This window comes from Trichechus manatus, unplaced genomic scaffold, assembly GCF_000243295.1.
Source record: "Trichechus manatus latirostris isolate Lorelei unplaced genomic scaffold, TriManLat1.0 scaffold00220, whole genome shotgun sequence".
Lineage (NCBI taxonomy): Eukaryota > Metazoa > Chordata > Mammalia > Sirenia > Trichechidae > Trichechus > Trichechus manatus.
Window position 1 is genome coordinate 1,377,136 of NW_004444156.1, and position 19,631 is coordinate 1,396,766.

Genomic DNA, 19,631 nt, shown 5'->3' on the forward strand with positions numbered 1-19,631 from the left:
TGTAATGGTGTTTTCATTCCAACATATTGCCTACATTAACCCTGTCTGCCCTGACATTAGCATGTATATTGAAACGGCACAGTTCAGTAAAATATTAGGTCAGCCACCACTCACGGAAGAAAAAAAAGGAGCTGAATGGATTGAGAAATTAAATTGCTTCTAATACACACTGTTTCATCTTTGAGAGTCAAAGTGTAGAAATACGCTTTGCGTTGTTCAAACTGTCCATCAAACATCCCATTTAGGTGAACTGGCCTGACGTGGGGAGTACCCTGAACATAAACTGAACGCGGTAGCTCTATCCCTTACTTAAGAGCATTGCCAGGCTCTTAAATCATAATTTAAGAGATTCAGAAGTGGTGTTGGGCCATAAAACACTCTCTCCAGGCACAAGAGCTTCAGGGAGTCGTGAAGAACATTGAACTAAGGAGCAAGAGGCTTGTTTTCTTCCCTGGCTCAACCAATAACTAGCTCCGTGAACACAATGTAGATCACGCTTATTGCCGTTTTAAATGCCTTCAGTGGCTCCCAGTTGCCCTGCAGATCAAACTCCAGCTCCCAGTGTGGCCTTCAATTTCAGCCACTGCTCTGTTCCCGTAGTCCAAGAGGTCACCCACGTAGTGGTGAGGTGCCCAGACTCCCTGAAGCCAGACTACCTGCATTTGAATGCTGGGTCTGCCACTGGCCTGCTGTGTGACCTTTATCAAGTTAATTAACCTCTCTGTGACTCAGTTTCCTAAGTATAACAATACCCACCTGGCGGGGTCGCTATGCGGTGGAATCGGCTCTATGGCAACGCAGCGGGTGGGGCTGTGGTGAAGACTGAGTGAGCTGAGAGTGTCGTGCACACTTCCTGCCAAAGAATAAGTACTGTGTAAGAGTTAGTGAAATGAAAAGTAGTCCTTTTACTTTAACCCCCAGCAGTAAACCCATCTGTCTGCTCCACAACGCTTTCCCAGGTAGACATATGTGGTTTAGAAACCAAGGGACAGTTGTTGAATTGAGTTAGCAGCTCAGACACGTTGATGTATACAAGGTGTCTGAAAGCAATGATCCGATTTTCCTAGGATGCTGTGCACTCCGTAGTCACTCCTTGTAGTCCTTCTTCTTGCATTTCTGTATTTCCTGTGTATGCGTGAGCCTGAAACGTGCTGTTCCCTCTGGAGAATCGCTTTTCTCTCTCCCCACCCCACTTCTCCTCTTTCAAGACGCAGCACAAATGTCACCTCTTCTGTGAAGCTTTCCCAGACTCCCTGAGCTAGTAAGGTACTCCTTTTGCATAGCAGTTTTCAAAAATGGACGCAAAATTTTTTGACATTTCTCCCATTGAGAGTTCCGGTCTATGTCCCTCCCCCTTGAATCTGGGTGGGCTTGTAGCTGCATCATCCAATAGAGTACGGCAAAAGTGACATCATCCCCTTATGAGGCTGGGTCGCAAAAGGAGATGCGGCCTTCACCTTGGTTGCTGGAATTGGCACGCCCGGAGCCCCGAGGCTGCTACGCTGCCAGGAAGCCTGGCTACATGGAGGGGCCATGTGTATGCGCTCTCAGTACACATCATCACGTTGTCCCAGCTGAGGTCCCAGACGTTATGGAACAAAAACAAGCCATCCTTTCTGTGTCTCTTCTCTGCCCTGTTCAGATTCCTAACTGACCAAATCTGTGAGAATACTCAAATGGTTATTTTATGCCACTATTTTAATGAAGTTCTAGGCTAATTTATTACACACACAAGTAACTGGGACAATTTTCTCTGATTCCAAGAGACTTCTTATATACCAACATAACAGCACTCAATCACATTGCAGAATAATAATTTTTATGTGTCCCACTCACTGGATCGTCAGCTCCCAAAGACAAGAACTGTACTTTATTCATCTTTGCCTAGTGCCAAATATGGCGCCAGGCACGTGATAGATGCTTGATATATATTTGTTATAAGTTATTCCTCTGAGGATGCAAACCTCAAATAATATTAGATTATTTATAATAAAATTATAAACAAATTTGTATTTTATAATCACCAGAAACTTTGGTCCAGTGCCTCAAACCCTGTGAACTCTCAAGACTTCATGTACTAGACGGCAGTGCATGAGTCTCTGTATGCGTGTGAATATGTACACACAGCTTATGGGGCTCCGCTCCCTCCCTGCCCCAGCCCCACCACCACCTCCATATGTATTGGGCTCTTCATTCACCTAACTTGGACTAGCTCAGAGAAAACTCTTCTTTCTTCGCTGCTACAGAAACTACCTGGGCTTAAAGCCCTCTGTGACATCATCCCTGTTGGACAAGAACAAGCCGAAGAGCTGGCGTCTGGGCTCCCACACCAAGCAAGCAGACACACTGTCAGACCCTTAACAGATTATTTCATGGGATTTGCACACACCCTTGAACTCTCAGTGGTTTGTACTTTGTTCCTTTCATTGTCAAACACTATTTTTATGCAGCTTGGGTAAGCCAAGAAAGTACAGTTTTTGTTTTTATTGCCAGCTTTAGCTGACTATATATAGATACACAGTATATGCTCACATAGATAAGCGACATATATATGTATATTCACACCAAGTTTTCTCCACTGGGTTTGAAGCCCGAGTTGGCTCCACTTTGTAGCTTGAAGCTCAGAGAATGCTGTTCACTTGCTCCTCCGTGTGCTACACGGGAAAAATCTGTGCCAGCCGTGCTAAATGCCAAGCAGAAGCTTCACTCTGGCTCCATTTATTTCATTTTGTTTTTTAGGTTTGGGGTGAGTCTTTGATTCAGTGTTCACAGACAAACCAACTATGCCCCTTTTCAGATATCAATAGCGTTGTAAGAAACCACCTAAGTCAACAAGCCAAGTGAAAGGGCTGAGATTAAAACATTCATGAAATTCGCCCAAAATGTAAATCACAGACCCTGAGAGTGGGATTTATGGAGGGATGCCAGCTCGTGAACCAGGGAAGGGAGAGGTAGGATTTTCTGGGACAGGAAGGTGTCGGGACCATCAGGACCACAGCCATGGAAGACGGTGGGCCAAGCTGAATGGCAGACAGAGCCCGTTGGCAGAGTGGCCGTGACTGTGTGGGCTCTGTCTTGAAAAGAGTCCATATCCAGGAGCCTGGCAAACTACATGAAGACAAGTAAAAGAGGGGTCAAGCATTTACACAACACCAGTTAACTGTGTGCCAGGTTGTTTACGTGGTCTTTGCCCCCCCTCACAGCCAGTCATCTGACGCCTTTGGAGCCTCTTTCCTCGTCTGTGGTGATGGCTTTCCCTGCAAAGGTGATCCCACCCGCCCCCATCCTCACATCCAGCAAGTCTCCATTCCTTCACTGAGGTCAAGGCTGTCCGCTGTGAACTTGCTCCACCTCCATATTTTACATTATCTTTACTCCTGCTTGTTGTTTTTTGTTCCTAACTCCAGGAAAACTTGCCAGGGCTCCATCCTTGACCCCAGTGTTCCTCTCCCTTGTATCCTCAAACACCACCTCTAATACTGGCCCTTTCCCTTCAACCTATCAATGTTGTCAAATCTAGAAAATCTGAGTGGAAATACTGAACATCTGAGCATAATAGTCAAGGTCCTCTAAATATGGCGGAAAGAATTTTGCCAACCTTATCTTCCCCTTGGAGTTGCCGAATGCGGCAAACAGTTAAGCACTTCCCTGCTAACTGAAAGGTTGGCGGTTTGAGTCCACCAGAAGTGCCTTAGAAGAAAGGCCTGACTATCTGTGTCTGAAAAACCAGCCACCGAATATTCTATGGAATACAGTTCTATTCTGACACATATGGGGTCACCAAGAGTTGGAATCGTCTTAACAGAAACTGGTTTTCTGGGTTATCTTCTACTTCCCTCATGCACCATTTTTTGGATATATCAGATTACTTGTTATTCTGTACCCTGAGCCCCCAAATGACTGATTTTTTCCCACATCTATACCTTTACACATATGCACATACTATCCCCTCTGCCTTCAGTCTGCTGAACTCCTACTTGCCTGTTTTAGATTGAATTGTGTCCCCCTCAAATATGTTGTAAATCCTAATCCCTAGACCTGTGGTTATAATCCCATTTGGGAATGGGTTTTCTTGGTTATGTTAAGAGGCCAGATGGGTGTAAGGTGTGTTTTAAGCCAGTTACCTTTGAGATATAAAAAGAGCAGATCAGGCATAGAGAAGCAAGCAGAGATGGAGGAAGAGAGATGCCACAACATGTGAAGATCGCCCAGAGCAGAAACTCAAAAGAGACAAGGACCTTCCTCCAGAGCCACTGACCTGAATTTGGACTTATAGCCTCCTAAACTGTGAGAAAATAAAGTTCTGTTTGTTAAAGCCACCCACTTGTGATATTTCTTTATAGCAGCACTAGATAACCAACACATTACCCTGAAAATAAATTTCATATTGCACCTCCTCCCAGAATACTTATTCAAGACGTGCCAGTAAAATGAAACGTCTGTCTTCCACAAGCCCACCCAGATTCAAGGGAAAGGGACATAGACGCGAACTCTTAACAGGAGAAATGGGTATCAATCTATTTCAGTGCAATAACAAACAACCCCAAAATCTCAGTGGCTCGTTACACATAGGTTGCTGGGTCTTCTCATTCAGGGACCCAGGCTAAAACAGCAGCCTGATCTGGGTCATATCTGAGGTCAAAGGAAGAACATGGGAGCTAGTGGAAACTCACAATGACTCTTCCATTCTCTGTTTGGAGATGACACAGGGATAATTCTCCCATATTCCATCGGCCAAAGCACATCACATGGCCAAATCCAAAGCCTAGGGGTAGGGATGTCTAATTCTCTCACAGGGAAAACCTGTTGCCGTTGAGTCCATTCCAACTCATAGCAACCCTATAGGTCAGAGTAGAACTGTCCCCCTAGAGTTTCCAAGGAGCGGCTGGTGGATTTGAACTGCTGACCTTTTGGTTAGCAGACGAGCTCTTGACCACTATGCCACCAGGGCTCTTTATAGGGAAAGGAGAAGTAAATATTCTTAAAACTCCCATATATGATCTCATTGTATTTTAGTTTAGCATCAAGGACAATTTGCCTTATTTCACTTTCATTTGAGCTAAGAACTGAGTTTTTATCATCTTCATAACCACCGTATCTGTCTTATATATGGAGACACGGGAACATTTAGATACTTTAAATCACTGTAATTTGCTCAATGTAATGTAAATGTTCCACAGGCATACAAGGGGTTAATAACAGAAGAAGCAGAGTTCGGAGGAAAGGGGACATATGGGTACTCTGTACTTTCTGCACGACTTTTCCATAAACCTAAAACCGCTCTCAAAAATAAAGGCTCTTAAAAACGGAGAGGTTGGAAGGAAGTGGCTGAGGGAGGCCATGTTAGATACAGCAGTCACAGAAGGCCTCTCTGAGGATCATTATAATTCCATTTTCTACATGATTTAGAAGAAATACAGGCCAGAGTGCTCCTTGGAAGCGAGAATGGCGAGACTTCGTCTCACATACTTTGGATGTGTTATCAGGAGGAACCAGTCCCTGGAGAAAGACATCATTCTTGGTAAAGTAGAGGGTCAGTGAAAAAGACGAAGACCTCATCGAGATGGACTGACACAGTAACTGCCATGGATATGAAATGACCAGAATAGGCCAATCCATAGAGACAGAAAATAGATTAGTGGTTACCAGGGCCTAGAGAGGAGGGAATAGGGAGTGACTGCTAATGGATATGGGGTTTCTTTTAAGGTGATGAAAATGTTCTTCAATTAGATAGTGGTGATGGTTGCACAGTTCTGTGAATATACTAAAAACCATGTGTATGCTTTAAAAGGATGAATTTTATGGTATATAATTTATATATCAATAAAATTTTTATTTAAAACAACTTAATGGCTGAAAACAATTTATTGTCATTTCTCACAGTTGTATGGGATGACTGAGCTTAGATGGGCCATTCTCACTGGGGGTCGCTCATGAGGTTGAGTCTGATGCTGGAGCAGGTGGCAGTCATCTGAAGCTTTAACTAGACCAGATGTCCAAGATGGCTCACTCATATGGCTGGCAGTTGATGCTAGTGGTTGGTTGTTGACCAAGGCAAATACTCATTGCTTCTCATGTTGCTGGCTTCTCACAACATGGCAACTGGGTTGTCAGTGGAAGAATCCCAAGAGGCAGAAGGCTACCGGGCCAGAATGGCACAGAGTCATCTCCATCATGTTCTTTTGATTAGCAACCAGTCATCTGTCAGTTTGTCGTACTGACAAACTACGCATTCCAGAGAAAGGAGATCCAATGAAATCCAGAAATTATCAAGCAACATCATTAATATCACATTAATATAACATACTATCAAGAGTGACCTGTCGCTGGAGAAGGACATCATGCTTGGTAAAGTAGAGGGTCAGTGAAAAAAAGGAAGACCCTCATCGAGATGGACTGACACAGTGGCTGCAACAACGGGCTCAAATATAGCAACGATTGTGATGATGGCGTAGGACAGGGCAGTGTTTCGTTCTGTTGTACACAGGGTCACTATGAGTCGGAACCTATTCAACAGCACCTGACAATAACAACAAAAATTTAAAAAATTTGGGAACTCGAATTGTGTTGGTGAAAATCTCTATGAGAGTAATCTGTTCCCTCTCATAATCAGAAATAAACTCCTCTGGAAACCTTGTTTGTCTCTGCAGGACTACAGAGGACAGGGTGTACAGTTTCTGGGTTCCCTATGCTGTTTTTGCAAGGTTTCGAGGTACTGGGTCTGAGAGAAGGCACTCAAGGTTACAACTGAACTACAGTCTCAGTATAAAAATGGCTTGGGGGTGGTGTTTGACCTCCTCCAAACCCACAAGGGGGAAGGAGAACCAAGAGCAACAGCACAAGGCTGAGTCCCATAAGGTGGAGGCCAGACAAGCCTCCTCTCTCTGCCATCTTTACCAATTCTGACACCAACTATCCCTCCCACAGCACTCTCTACTTTTCTTCTGGTTTCGATAATTCATTGCAATGGCCACACAGAACTCACAGACAAGACTCACGATTATGGGATTTATTAGGGAAGAACAGGTTACAGTTCACATTCAGGAATTCTCAGGATACAGTTATTTCATCAGGACAGCCTCTTCCCAGCCATGCTCACAGGCACGCCTCTCCCTGGCCCTAGGCCTCTGCCCAAAGGCACTCAGCTTTCTCTCTCCATGGGCCGGGAAGCCCACCACGCCATCTCTTGCTGCTGGGTCTCTGCTGCTGGGTCTCACTGCCTTCAGTGTTACATCTCTTTCTCTCTCTCTCTGGTTCCAGGAGCTTCTCAGCGCAAGGATCCTGGGCCCAAAGGATGTGCTGGCTCCTGGCTCTTGTTCCTTGGTGGTGGTGGAATCTTCTTTTTTCCTTCTCTGGGGTGGCTCATTTCAAGCCCAGTAGGATGGCAAAACTGACCAATCCCATTGGTGGGCCACAACTACCCTATCATACAGTCCTGCCCAATCACTTGGTTGGGAGTTACAAGACTATGGCTAGAAACACCACACAAAAGCGATCTATGGAACCACACTCAGTATACTTAGGGATAGTATTCCTCAAAACTCCAAAACATTTGCAGGCATTTCTGTAAGACTTTTGTTCATCATGCTTCCAACGGCCAGAGTTCTAGCAGGTTATAAATCCAAGGACATAACCAGTAACCAGTTGCCTTAAGTCGATTCTAACTCATGGCGACCCCATGTGTGTCAGAGCAGAACTGTCCTCCATAGGATTTTTAATGTCTGATTTTTCAGAAGTAGATCACCAGGACTTTCTTCCAAGGTGACTTGAATCTCCAGACTTTTGGTTAGTAGGCAATTGCATTAACTATTTGCACTGTATTCAAACTCAAGGAAATATCTCAAGCATTTTCCTACCTTTGAAAATCTTAGGAAGAAAAAAGGATTCAAGAAAACTAATCTAAGTGGAACTCTAATTCAGTAAGATACTTAGCGGCACATTGACAGTCACATTAAGCTTGTTTTGCTTCCATAATCACAACTTCTAGAGTTAAAAATATCATGTTGTTGTTGTTAGGTGCCATGAAGTCAGCTCCGACTCATAGTGACCTTATGTATATAACAGAACAAAATTTGCCCAGTTCTGTACCAGCCTCACAATTGTTGCTATGTTTGAGCCCATTGTTGCCACCTCTGTGTCAGTCCTTCTCATCGAGGGTGTCTTAGTCATCTAGTGCTGCTATAACAGAAATACCACAAGTGGATGGTTTTAACAAAGAGAAGTTTATTTCCTCACAGTCAAAGTAGTCTAAAAGTCCAAATTCAGGACGTCAGCTCCAGGGGAAGTCTTTTTCTCTCTGTTGGCCTTCTCTTCAGTGTTCCCCTGGACTAGGAGCTTCTCGGCGCAGGGACCCTGGTCCAAAGGACGCACTCTACTCCTGGCTCTGCTTTCTTGATGGTATGAGGTCCCCCATCTCACTGCTCACTTCTGTCTTTTCTATCTCAAGAGATTGCCTCAGGATACAATCCAATCTTGTAGATCCAGTCCTGCCTTACTAACACAACTGTCACCCATCCTCCCTCATTAACATCATAGAGGCAGGATTTACAACATATAGGAAAATCACACAGTACCAGGAATCATGGCGTAGCCAAATTGATACGCACATTTTTTGGAGGACATAATTCAAACCACGACATTCCACCCTTTGGCTCCCCAAAAATCACATCCTTGCAAAATGGAAAACATATTCACCCCATCATATCATAGCAAAAGTCTTAACTCCAAGTCCAAAATCCAAAAATTCCACTTCATCTGTGAAATCTAGACTACAAGTTATCTGCTTCCAAAGGTACAATGGCAGAACAGGCACAAGCTAGACATTTCCATTACAAATGGGAGAAACTAGAGGAAAAGAAGTGATAACAGGCACCAAGCAAGTCAGCAGAACACATTACATTAGCCCTCAAGGCTTTGAAAATAATCTTCTGTTCTCTGAGACAATTTACATAATAGCCCTGCCCTCCAGACTCTAGGTATTGGCCACAGTCTCTGGATTCTGAGTGGAGGCATATCAGCCCTGGGCTTCAGTTCTGCCTTCCAGGCCCACTGGGACAGCAACTCTGCTCCCTTGGCTTCAGGCGCACCATTCTCCTAGTCTAACTCCACCCTTAGAAACACCCAAGGCCATTGCTCCACCCTTTGAAACCCCTAAGGTCATGGCCATACCTTTTGAGACTGAGGCAGCTCGGCTTCTTGTGTCCCTCCTCTCTTCAGCTTCTGCTTTCTGTGGCCTCTTGGCCCTCGGGCCTCACGCCGACATCTGCCCTGCTGGGGCAAGTGTTCCAAAGCTCTGTAACTCCACCGGTATAAGTGCCCGGAGGCACCCCACTCCGCCAGGAAGCCTCCATCACACAGGCACTCAGCTCTCTTGCTCCGTGGGTCAGCTCCAGTGCCGTCTCGCACTGCTCTCCTGGTTCTGCTGCTGTTGGTTCTCTGCTGCTGCCGCTTCTCTGCTGCTGTAGGTTCTCTGCTGCTGCTGGTCCTCTGTCACTGCCGCACGTCTATCCATTCAGTTTCAAAACCGCTTCCACATTTTAGGTATGTGTTAGAGCAGCACCCCACTCCTGGTACCAAATTCTGTCTTAGTCATCTAGTGCTGCTATAACAGAAATACAAGTGGATGGTTTTAACGAAGAGAAGTTTATTTCCTCAAAATCAAAGTAGGCTAAAAGTCCAAATTCAAGGTGTCAGCTCCAGGGGAAGGCTTTCTCTCTCTCGGCCTTCTCATCAGTGTTCCCCCTGAGTAGGAGCCTCTCGGCGCAGGGACCCTGGTCCAAAGGACGCACTCTACTCCTGGCTCTGCTTTCTTGATGGTATGAGGTCCCCCGTCTCACTGCTCACTTCTGTCTTTTATATCTCAAGAGATTGCCTCAGGATACAATCCAATCTTGTAGATCCAGTCCTGCCTTACTAACACAGCTGCCACCCATCCTCCCTCATTAACATCATAGAGGCGGGATTTACAACATATAGGAAAATCACACAGTACCAGGAATCATGGCCTAGCCAAATTGATACACACATTTTTGAGGGGACATAATTCAAACCATGACAGAGGGTCTTCATCTTTTTCTCTGACCCTCTACTTTACCAAGCATGATGTCCTTCTCCAGCAATTGGTCCCTCCTGATAACATGTCCAAAGTACATGAGATGAAGTCTCACCATGCTCGCTTCTAAGGAGCACTCTGGCTGTATTTCCTCAAAGACAGATTTTGTTAGTTCTTCTGGCAGTCCATGGTAAATCCAATATTTTTTGCCATCACCACAATTCAAATGCATCAATTTTTCTTCAGTCTTTCACATGCATACAGGTGATTGAAAATACCATGGTTTAGGTCAGGTGCACCTTAGTCATCAAAGTAACATCTTTGCTTTTTAACACTTTAAAGAGGTCTTTTGCAGCAAATTTGCCCAATGCAATATATCATTTGATTTCTTGGCTACTGCTTTCATGGACATTGAATGTTGATCCAAGAAGAATGAAATCCGTAACAACTTTAATCTCTTCGTAATTTATCATGGTGTTATTATTGGTCCAGTTGTTAGGATTTTAATTTTCTTTATGTTCAGATGTAATCCATACTGAAGGATGTAGTCTTTTACCTCATCAGTAAGTGCTTTAAGTCCTCTTCACTTTGGGCAAGCAAAGCTGTATCACCTGCAATCTCAGGTCATCAATGAGTCTTCTTTCAATCCTGATGCCATGTTCATCTTTGTATAGTCCAGCTTCTCAGATAACATTTTCAGCATATAGATTAAATACGTAAGGTGAAAGAATATAACTCTGATGCATACCTATTCTGATTTTAAACCAGGCAATATCCCCTTCTTCTGTTTGAATGACTGCCTTTTGATCCATTTACAGTTTCCACGTAATCACAATTAAGTGTTCTGGAATTCCCATTCTTTGCAATGTTAACCGTAATTTGTTATGATCCACACAGTTGACTGCCTTTGCATAGTCAATGAAACACAGGTAAACATCTTTCTGGTATTCTCTGCTTTCAGCCAGGATCCATCTGACATCAGCACTGATGACCCTCATTCCATGTCTTCTTCTAAATCTGGCTTGAATTTCTGGCCATTCCCTGTCGATGTCCAGCTGCAGCTGTTTTTTTAATTATCTTCAGCAAAATTTTGCTAGCATATGATATTAATGATATTGTTTTATATTACACAACTCAAAATGAGAAACAACAGTTGTAAATACCAATTAATAATCAGAACATGGAATGTAGAAAGTATGAACCAAAGAAAACTGGTAGTTATCAAAAATGAAATGGAACGCTTGACGATCAATATACTAGGCATTAATGAGTGAAATAGATTGATATTGGCCATTTTGAATTCGCCAATCACATGGTCTCTTATGCCAGGAACGACAAATTGAAGAGGGATGGCATTGCATTCATCGTCAAAAAGAGCATTTCAGAAGAAGAAAACGTGAATATTTCAACATCTATCCTAAAGTACAATGCTGTTAGTGATAGGTTAATGTTTTAGTTATCTAGTGCTGCTATAACACAAATACCACAAGTGCACGGCTTTAACAAACAAAGATTTATTCTCTCACAGTTTAGGAGGCTAAAAGTCCAAATTCAGGGTGCCAGCTCCAAGGGAAGTCTTTCTCTCTCTGTGGGGGAAGGTCCTTGTCATCAATCTTCCCCCGGTCTAGGAGTTTCTCAGCACAGATACCCTGGGTCCAAAGGACGTGCTCCACTCTTGACTCTTCTTGCTTGGTGATAATGAGATCCATCGCCCTATGCTCGCTTCTCCCTTTCATATCTTAAAAGAGACTGACTCAAAATACAGCTTAATCCTGTAGATTATGTCCTGCCTTATTAACATAACTGCCTCTACTCCTGTCTCACTAACATCACAGAGGCTAGGATTTGCAACATAAAGGTAATTACATCAGATCACAAAATGGAGGACAAGCACACAATACTGGGAATCATGGCCTAGCCAAGTTGACACACATTTTAGGGGGACACAATTTAAGCCATAACAGTTAATATCCACATGGTTACAAGGAAGACAGAGCCCTGGTGGCAGAGTGGTTAAGAGCTCAGCTGCTAACCAAAAGGTCAGTAGTTCAAATCCACCAGCTACTCCCTGGAAACCCTATGGGGCAGTTCTACTCTGTCCTATAGGGTCCCTCTGAGTTGGAACCAACTCGATGGCACCTAACAACAACAACAAAGAAGACCAGTTAATACGACAATTAATCAAATTTATGCACAACCACGAATGCCAAAAATGAAGAAATTGAAGATTTTTACAAACTGCTGCAGTCTGAAATTGATCAAATGTGCAATCAAGATGCATTCATAATTACTAGTGACTGGGATGCGAGAGTTGGATACAAAAAAGACGGATCAGTACTTGGAAAATACAGCCTTGGTGGTAGGAACTGTGCCAGAGATCACATCATAGAATTTTGCAAGACCAATGACTTATTCATCAGAAATACTTTTTTCAACAACACAAATGATGACTATACACATGGACCTCACCAGATGGTTTACCTAGGAATCAAATCAACTACATCTGTGGAAAGAGATGAAGGAGAAGCTCAATATTATCAGTTAAGCAAAGCCAGGGACCGACCGTGAAACAGACCATCAATTGCTCATATGCAAGTTCAAGTTGAAGCTGAAGAAAACAAAGGAAGTCCAAGAGAGCCAAAGTATGATCTTGAATTTAGAGACCATCTCAAGAATAGATTTAATCCACTGAACACTAAAAATACAGTAACATGCAGAATGAACAAGAAAACTCTATCTTGTTATGCTTTGGTTGTGATGGCAAACACCATTTTCTCTTATGAATCATGTATTCAAACGATCATCCCTCTACACTTTCCGTTTTCTAACCTATACACTAAAATTTGGATTCTGACTCCACTACTCAACTGAAAATGCTCTCGATGTGGTCATCTAAACACTGACTACACCAAAATATCTTGGAGAGCAGGAAGGGGCCTTCACGATCTGACCTTAGAGTATAGTCTAGTCCCCCCTGCAACCACTCCTGCTCTGATCTCTATGTTCTAGCCATACTGAACTACCATGGAATATTCCCAATACACCTTTCATACTTCCAAGTCTTTGCACATGATATTCCCTTTACCTAACCTTCCATTCCTCTAGTGGTTTACCTGTTGAACTCCACCTTAAGGACCAGTGGCAATGTTATATCTTCCTTTTTGCAGCTCTCCCTATTAGCTCCTCCTCCACCTTACTAATCACTCCCTCATCTATGTTTCCTGTATTTTACATATACCTTTATTATACCACTTATCACATTGTATTTTAGCTATTTATATGCTTCTTCTCACAGTGCCTAGAACACAAAATGATAATGATTAATATTGGTTGAATTGAATTCACACCTCCAGTTTTTCTTTGACTGGAAGTAATTGTCACCACTTTTTATCCTTCAACGTCTCCAGTGCCCAGTCTCAATAGGGAAGATAAATGTGACCCCAGGCATGTACACATGGAAGTATCTTAACCTCCACTTTCATGGGGGGCAGGAATGCTGAGAGAAAGGCCGCTGTGGAGATTAGAGGAAACCCAGACACTTAAAAGTGAACCGACTTTCGTTTATGTTGTGAGTTATTGCCATGAATGTAAAAAGGAAGTGAGATAATTTTTATAGCTTGGGCTAGAAAAATAATGACACAGAAACCCAGGATGTGGGGTGGTGAAGGTGGACCTGAGAGAGGCAGTAGGCACCTCCGGCTCTGCTTCGAGCACTACTGCGTTAACCCAACTGCATTCAACGTGAAGACCCTAGCTGACTGGAAAAGGCAGCCATCATGTTTTTTCAAGGCTTCCGTTCAGTGTTCTCAGGCTATGTTTTTCTTCATCATACTTAAAGAATTTAACTTCTAAAATCATCTCAATAGAAAGCCTTTTGACAGAGAAGAGTAGAAAAGTAATTTTAAGCACCTATCCCTTGTAAGAGTTTGGCTGCTATCCAAAAGGTCAGCAGTTTGAATCTACCAGCCGCTCCTTGGAAACCCGGTACCCTATGGGGCAGTTCTACTCTGTCCTATAGGTTCGCTATGAGTTGGAATCAACTGGACAGCAGCGGATTTAGTTTTGTTTTGTTCTGTTTTTAATCCCTTGTAGGGAGCTCTGGTGGTGCAGTGGTCAAGCACTTGGCTGATAACTGGAAGGTAGACAGTTTGAACCCACCAGGGGATCTGTCAGACAAAGATGTGGCAGTCTGCTTCTATAAAGATTACAGCCTTGGAAACCCTGTGGGGCAGTTCTACTCTGTCCTATAGGGTCACTGTAAGTCAAAATCAACTCAACGGCAATGGGTTTGGTTTATCCCTTGTATATACTAAACTATTCAGGCAAAAACCCAGCTCAGTGTGGTTCTCAAACACAGATTGCCTCACCCCCAAAGATTCTGACTCAGCAGGCCTGAAACAGGGCTGAAGAACTCACGTTTCTAGCAAGCATCATCCCAGCTGATGCTGATGCTGCTAGTCTGGGGACTTTGAGAACAACTGCCCTAGGCCCTGCCCATGCTGACTTCCAGGCCAGATCAGCTAGGTCTTCTCTCCCAGGTCTGCATGCCTTTTTATAAACCCTTCCAGCCAACCTGGTCTGATGGGAGGTAATCCCAGGTGGCAAGTATCAACATTGGCCAGGCAAACTAACAAAGAGACAGAGCTATGAAAAAGAAGTGAGGAAAGACAGACATTTAATTAGTAAGAAAGAAAATGAAAGATACTGCATGAATTTTTCAACAGCAAAATGTCTTCCTTTGAGCTCCCTTGCGAAGACTTGCAAAATTATCTTACCCATAAAATTTCTACTTGGTTCTTTACCTAAATGTATCAGTCGCCCTTCTCTCATCCCTTCTGTTGCTCCACATAAAAACAATGCTGAATGTCTTCCAGTCAGGATAGTAATGATAATCAGAGACATACATTTGATTTTCACAACTCGGTGTCAGCTGGGCTCACTTTGTGCTTTGATATTTAAATAAAATTGACTCCAATTCCCAGCTCATATATTGTCTCTGACCCTCCTAATATCTCCATGGACTTCATGGTCTTATGTCTTTGTCTAGTCATCTCTAGCTACCATTTTCCCTTCTACTGAATTCTGTATCTCTCTCATTCCTGCCTCTTGAATTTGACCCTTTATCTGCATGGTTTCATCACCCAAATGTGGAATACAGCTGTTGCACCTAAATTTCCTCCCCAACACTATTCATTGAAGGCTTTCTTGTATTATAGATTCTAGTGAAGACTTATGGGTAATAGCAGGGATGACATAGCTTCATGACATACTGTAATTTAAAACGGAATATAAGACATCTGTTTCCAAAATGTGAAAAAGTTACCAACATAGAAAAGATGGGGCGAAGTGTGAGACACCCACAGATAGAGCTTCTCCTTTGAACTCTATCATTGCTTTGTTTTACCTCCAAAATTCATTCATTCATTTATTCATAAATATTTATTGAGCATCTATGAATCGGACTGTAGAAGACATAAAACCAAAACTGATTGCCACTGAGTCGATTCCAACTCATGGCAACCCTACAGGACAGAGTAGAACTGCCCCATAGGGTTTCCAAGGAGTGGCTGGTGGATTTGAAATACTGATCTTTTGGTTAGCAGCCAAACACTTAACCACTGCCCCGCCACGGCTCCATGAAGACATAGCAGGTACAAAATTAATAAGATAGAATCGTATTAGAGACAGACAAATGAGCAGGTTATTACTGAAGAATGTCAATAGGTCCATGTTCCATAAGAGGTTGAACCTAGGATTAAGAAGGCTTCTTGGAGGTAGTAACCTCTAAGATGATTCTTGAAGGGTGAACTGGAATGAACAAGGTGAAGAAGAGGGAATAGATAGAGATGAGGCTGGAGAGTTACACAAGGACCACATATGGAAGGTCCTAATACATCATGCTAAGGAATTCGTGCTTTAACATGTAAAGTGTGAATCATAGTGCCTGGCACAGAATAAGTTCTCAATAAATATTGACTTCTATTATTTATCATGGAGTCCTGGTGGTGTAGTGGTTAAGTGCTTGGCTGCTAACCAAAAGGTCAACAGTTCAAATCCACCAGAACCCTATGGGGCAGTTCTACTCTGTCCTACAGGGTCGCTATGAGTTGGAACCGACTTGACGGCACCTAAAAACAACACAACATTATTTATCATATAAGGTAAATGTAGGAAGTCAATGAAGGATTTTGAATAGAGCAGGGGGAGCATAAAGCGGAGTAATAACAAGCTGACATAATAAGTTGTCTTTTGCAAGCTCCCTTTCGCTACAGAGAGGAAAACAGATTATATCCAATCAACATTAGAAGCAGTGAGGCAGTTTAGAAAAGCAGTAATACAGAAAAGTGGTACAGTGCTGTAGATGGTGTGGGGTGAAGAAGAGGGTGGTATCAAGAGTGACATTGAGTCTCCTGGCTGAGAAAATGAGTGTATGGTGGTACCACTCACTGAGATAGGGAACACTGGAGGAGGAGGAGGGTGGGAGAGAAATAATGTTTCCCATTTTTCAAATGTCCAGCTTTGGTGACTGGGATACATATAAGTGGGGACGTCCAGAGGCATCTAGGCATAGGCTGAGACTCATAAGAAAATCTGGACTAGAAACGTAACTCTTGGAAGTTGCCAGCCTTTAGAGAGTAATTAAATCCATGGGAGCGGATGAAATCACCCTAAGAGGATATGAAGAAAAGCAGGCTAGGGAAGAACCCCGATGGTCACCTCCGTTTGGAGGATGGACAGAAGGACAAGAGCTGCCGAACAAGACAAAGATTCCAGAGAAGTAGGAAGAAACCCGAGAATTCCTCTGATGGAAGCAGAGAGAGGTAAATATTTCAAGGAGAAGATGTTTCAAATGCTGCTGAAAATTCAAATAAGAATTAAGAATTTTTTAAATTCTATCTAGTCTCACGCTTCCTCGGTCTTATTGAATCTACTCTTTGCCTTCATGGAATCTTCTGCCCTTTAAACAATCTGTTCTTACCATTTTTTTTCCCTTGACCTCATTTGCCTTCTTAAATAGCTAAAATCCCACATCCAGCCACTTTAACACTGTACCTAGCACTGTTGTCAAAAGTCTTGAAATCTGGCCAACCGTTCTACAGCATTTCACTCCGTGCAACCTAAATGTGCCCTGTCTGCTGTATATAATCCTCCCTTCCCCCTATTTTCACCTGCAATCAACATGTATGATACTCCCATAGTACCTGTTTCAATTATTTTCCATTTGCCTCAAAGCAAGAACTCCCCCTCAACTCTTAGACTAGCGAATAACCCTGTCTCCTGCTTTACTAGAAGTTAGAGGGCCACTCATAAGACATTCCTTAGCAACTTTCCTCCTTCACTCTTCCTATATATTAAAAAAAAATCCCCCTTTCCAAGTCTAACTCTCTCACATATGACCTTGACCCCTGTCCACCAGTTTTTACCTGGCCTGTTCGTCAAGATGGACTTTCCCTCTACTCTGCCATTGTCTTCTAGTCTGTGAACAAATTCAAGTCTTCTGTGTTGGACAGACTCTAATATGACCCCCATGACCCCAACCTCTTTGTGTTCATGCTACTGTATGGTCCTTATCTTGAGTGTAGGTGGGACCTGTGACTTGCTTCTAATAGAAATAATACATCAAAGGTGATGGGATATATGTTACATAATGTCTATCTTGTGACAACACTCTCTCTGGCATTGATGAAGCAACTGACCAGGTTGGAACTGCCTGTGTGGCAGGCACTGAGGGTGATCTCCCTGGAAAAATGGAAGCTCTTTGTGTAACAGCTCAGAAGGAACCAAATACTGCTAACAACTACATAAGCTTGGTAGCATATCCTTCCCCAGTTGTGCCTCAGATGAGACCAAAACCCCAGCTGACACCTTGACTGCAGCTTTGTTAGACCCTAAGGCAGAGAATCCAGCTAAACTGTGTGCACACTCCTGACCCACAGGAACTATGAGATAATAAACTGTGTTGTTTTAAGCTGATAAACTTGTGGTAATATTGTTGTTGTGTGCCCTTGAGTCGATTTTGACTCATAGCAACCCTATATGACAGAGTAGAACTTCCCATAGAGTTTCCTAGGCTGAAATCTTTATGGGAGCAGATCGCCAGCTCTTTTCTCCCACAGGGCAGCTGGTGGATTCCAACTGACCTTTCGATTAGTGGCCAAGTGCTTAACCCTTGCGCCATAGCAATACGTAACTAATACACCTCAGAAAAAACTACCTTAAAAAGCCCTTCCCTAAAAACTTCTGTGCTGTCAAACAATTATCCTTGCCCTTTTTTGTTTTCCTTTATCATAAACTCTCTTGAAATAATCTATATTAGTGTCATGGATTGAATTATATCCCCCCAAAAATGTGTGTATCAGTTTGGCTGGGCCATGATTCCTGGTATTGTGTGATTTTCCTATATGTTGTAAATCCTGCCTCTAGCATGTTAATGAGGGGGGGTGGGTGGCAGTTGTGTTAGTAAGGCAAGACTCAATCTGTAAGATTGGATTGTGTCCTGAGGCAATCTCTTGAGATATAAAAGAGAGAAGTGAGCAGAGAGACAGGGGGACCTCATACCACCAAGAAAGCAGTGCCAGGAGCACAGCATGTCCTTTGGACCTGGGGTCCTTGCGCGGAGAAGCTCCTAGTCAGGTGGAACACTGATGAGAAGGCCAACAGAGAGCGAAAGCCTTTCCCTGTACCTGATGACCTGAATTTGGACTTTTAGCTACTTTACTGTGAGGAAATAGATTTCTCTTTGTTAAAGCCATCCACTTGTGGTATTTCTGTTGTAGCAGCACTAGATAACTAAGACAATTAGCTAACTATAATCTGTATTAGCTAAATCAACATTCCTATCACCCACCGGACGGTGATGTAAAAATGGCCTCAAATTCTAGGCCACCCCTCTCACCAAGAAGCAGAATCTATTTCCCCCTCACCACGAATCTAAGTGGGCTTGCTTTTACTAACAGAATATGCTTGAAGTGATACTATAAAACTTTAGCTTTGACTTTTGTGTGCTTGGAACACATCCTTTTGGAATCCTGCCACCATCCTATGAGAAGCCCAAGCCTCGTGGATAGACTTTTGGCAGGATAATTAAGACTCTCTGGTCAACAGCCCCAGCTGAGCCTCAGCCAGCAAGTAGCACTCACTGCCAATCATGTGGGTGAGCCATCTTGGACCAGGGCTTTGAGCTGGTTAGTTCCCGCTCGAACCTCTACTGGGAATTTACATTTCTAACAAGTTCCCTGGTGATGCTAATGTTGCTGGTTAGGGACCAATTCTGAGAACCACTAGTAGAGCAGTGGGTCTCAAAAATTTATTATACATAACTACCACCTGGGGATCTTGTTAAACTGTAGATTCTGATTCAGTGTATCCAGGGTGGAAATGCAAATTCTCAGCAGGGGTTCCAACCAGACCGAACCAGTTGGAAGTCCTTCTTAGATATTCCCTCAATCAAACCTCCAGGTGACTGCAGCCTCCCCATGCCCCAGCTGACACCACTTGGAGCTGAAAAACCACCCAGCTGAACCCAGTGAACCCACAGATATGTGAGAAATAATACATGGTGCTGTCGCTCTAAACCTTT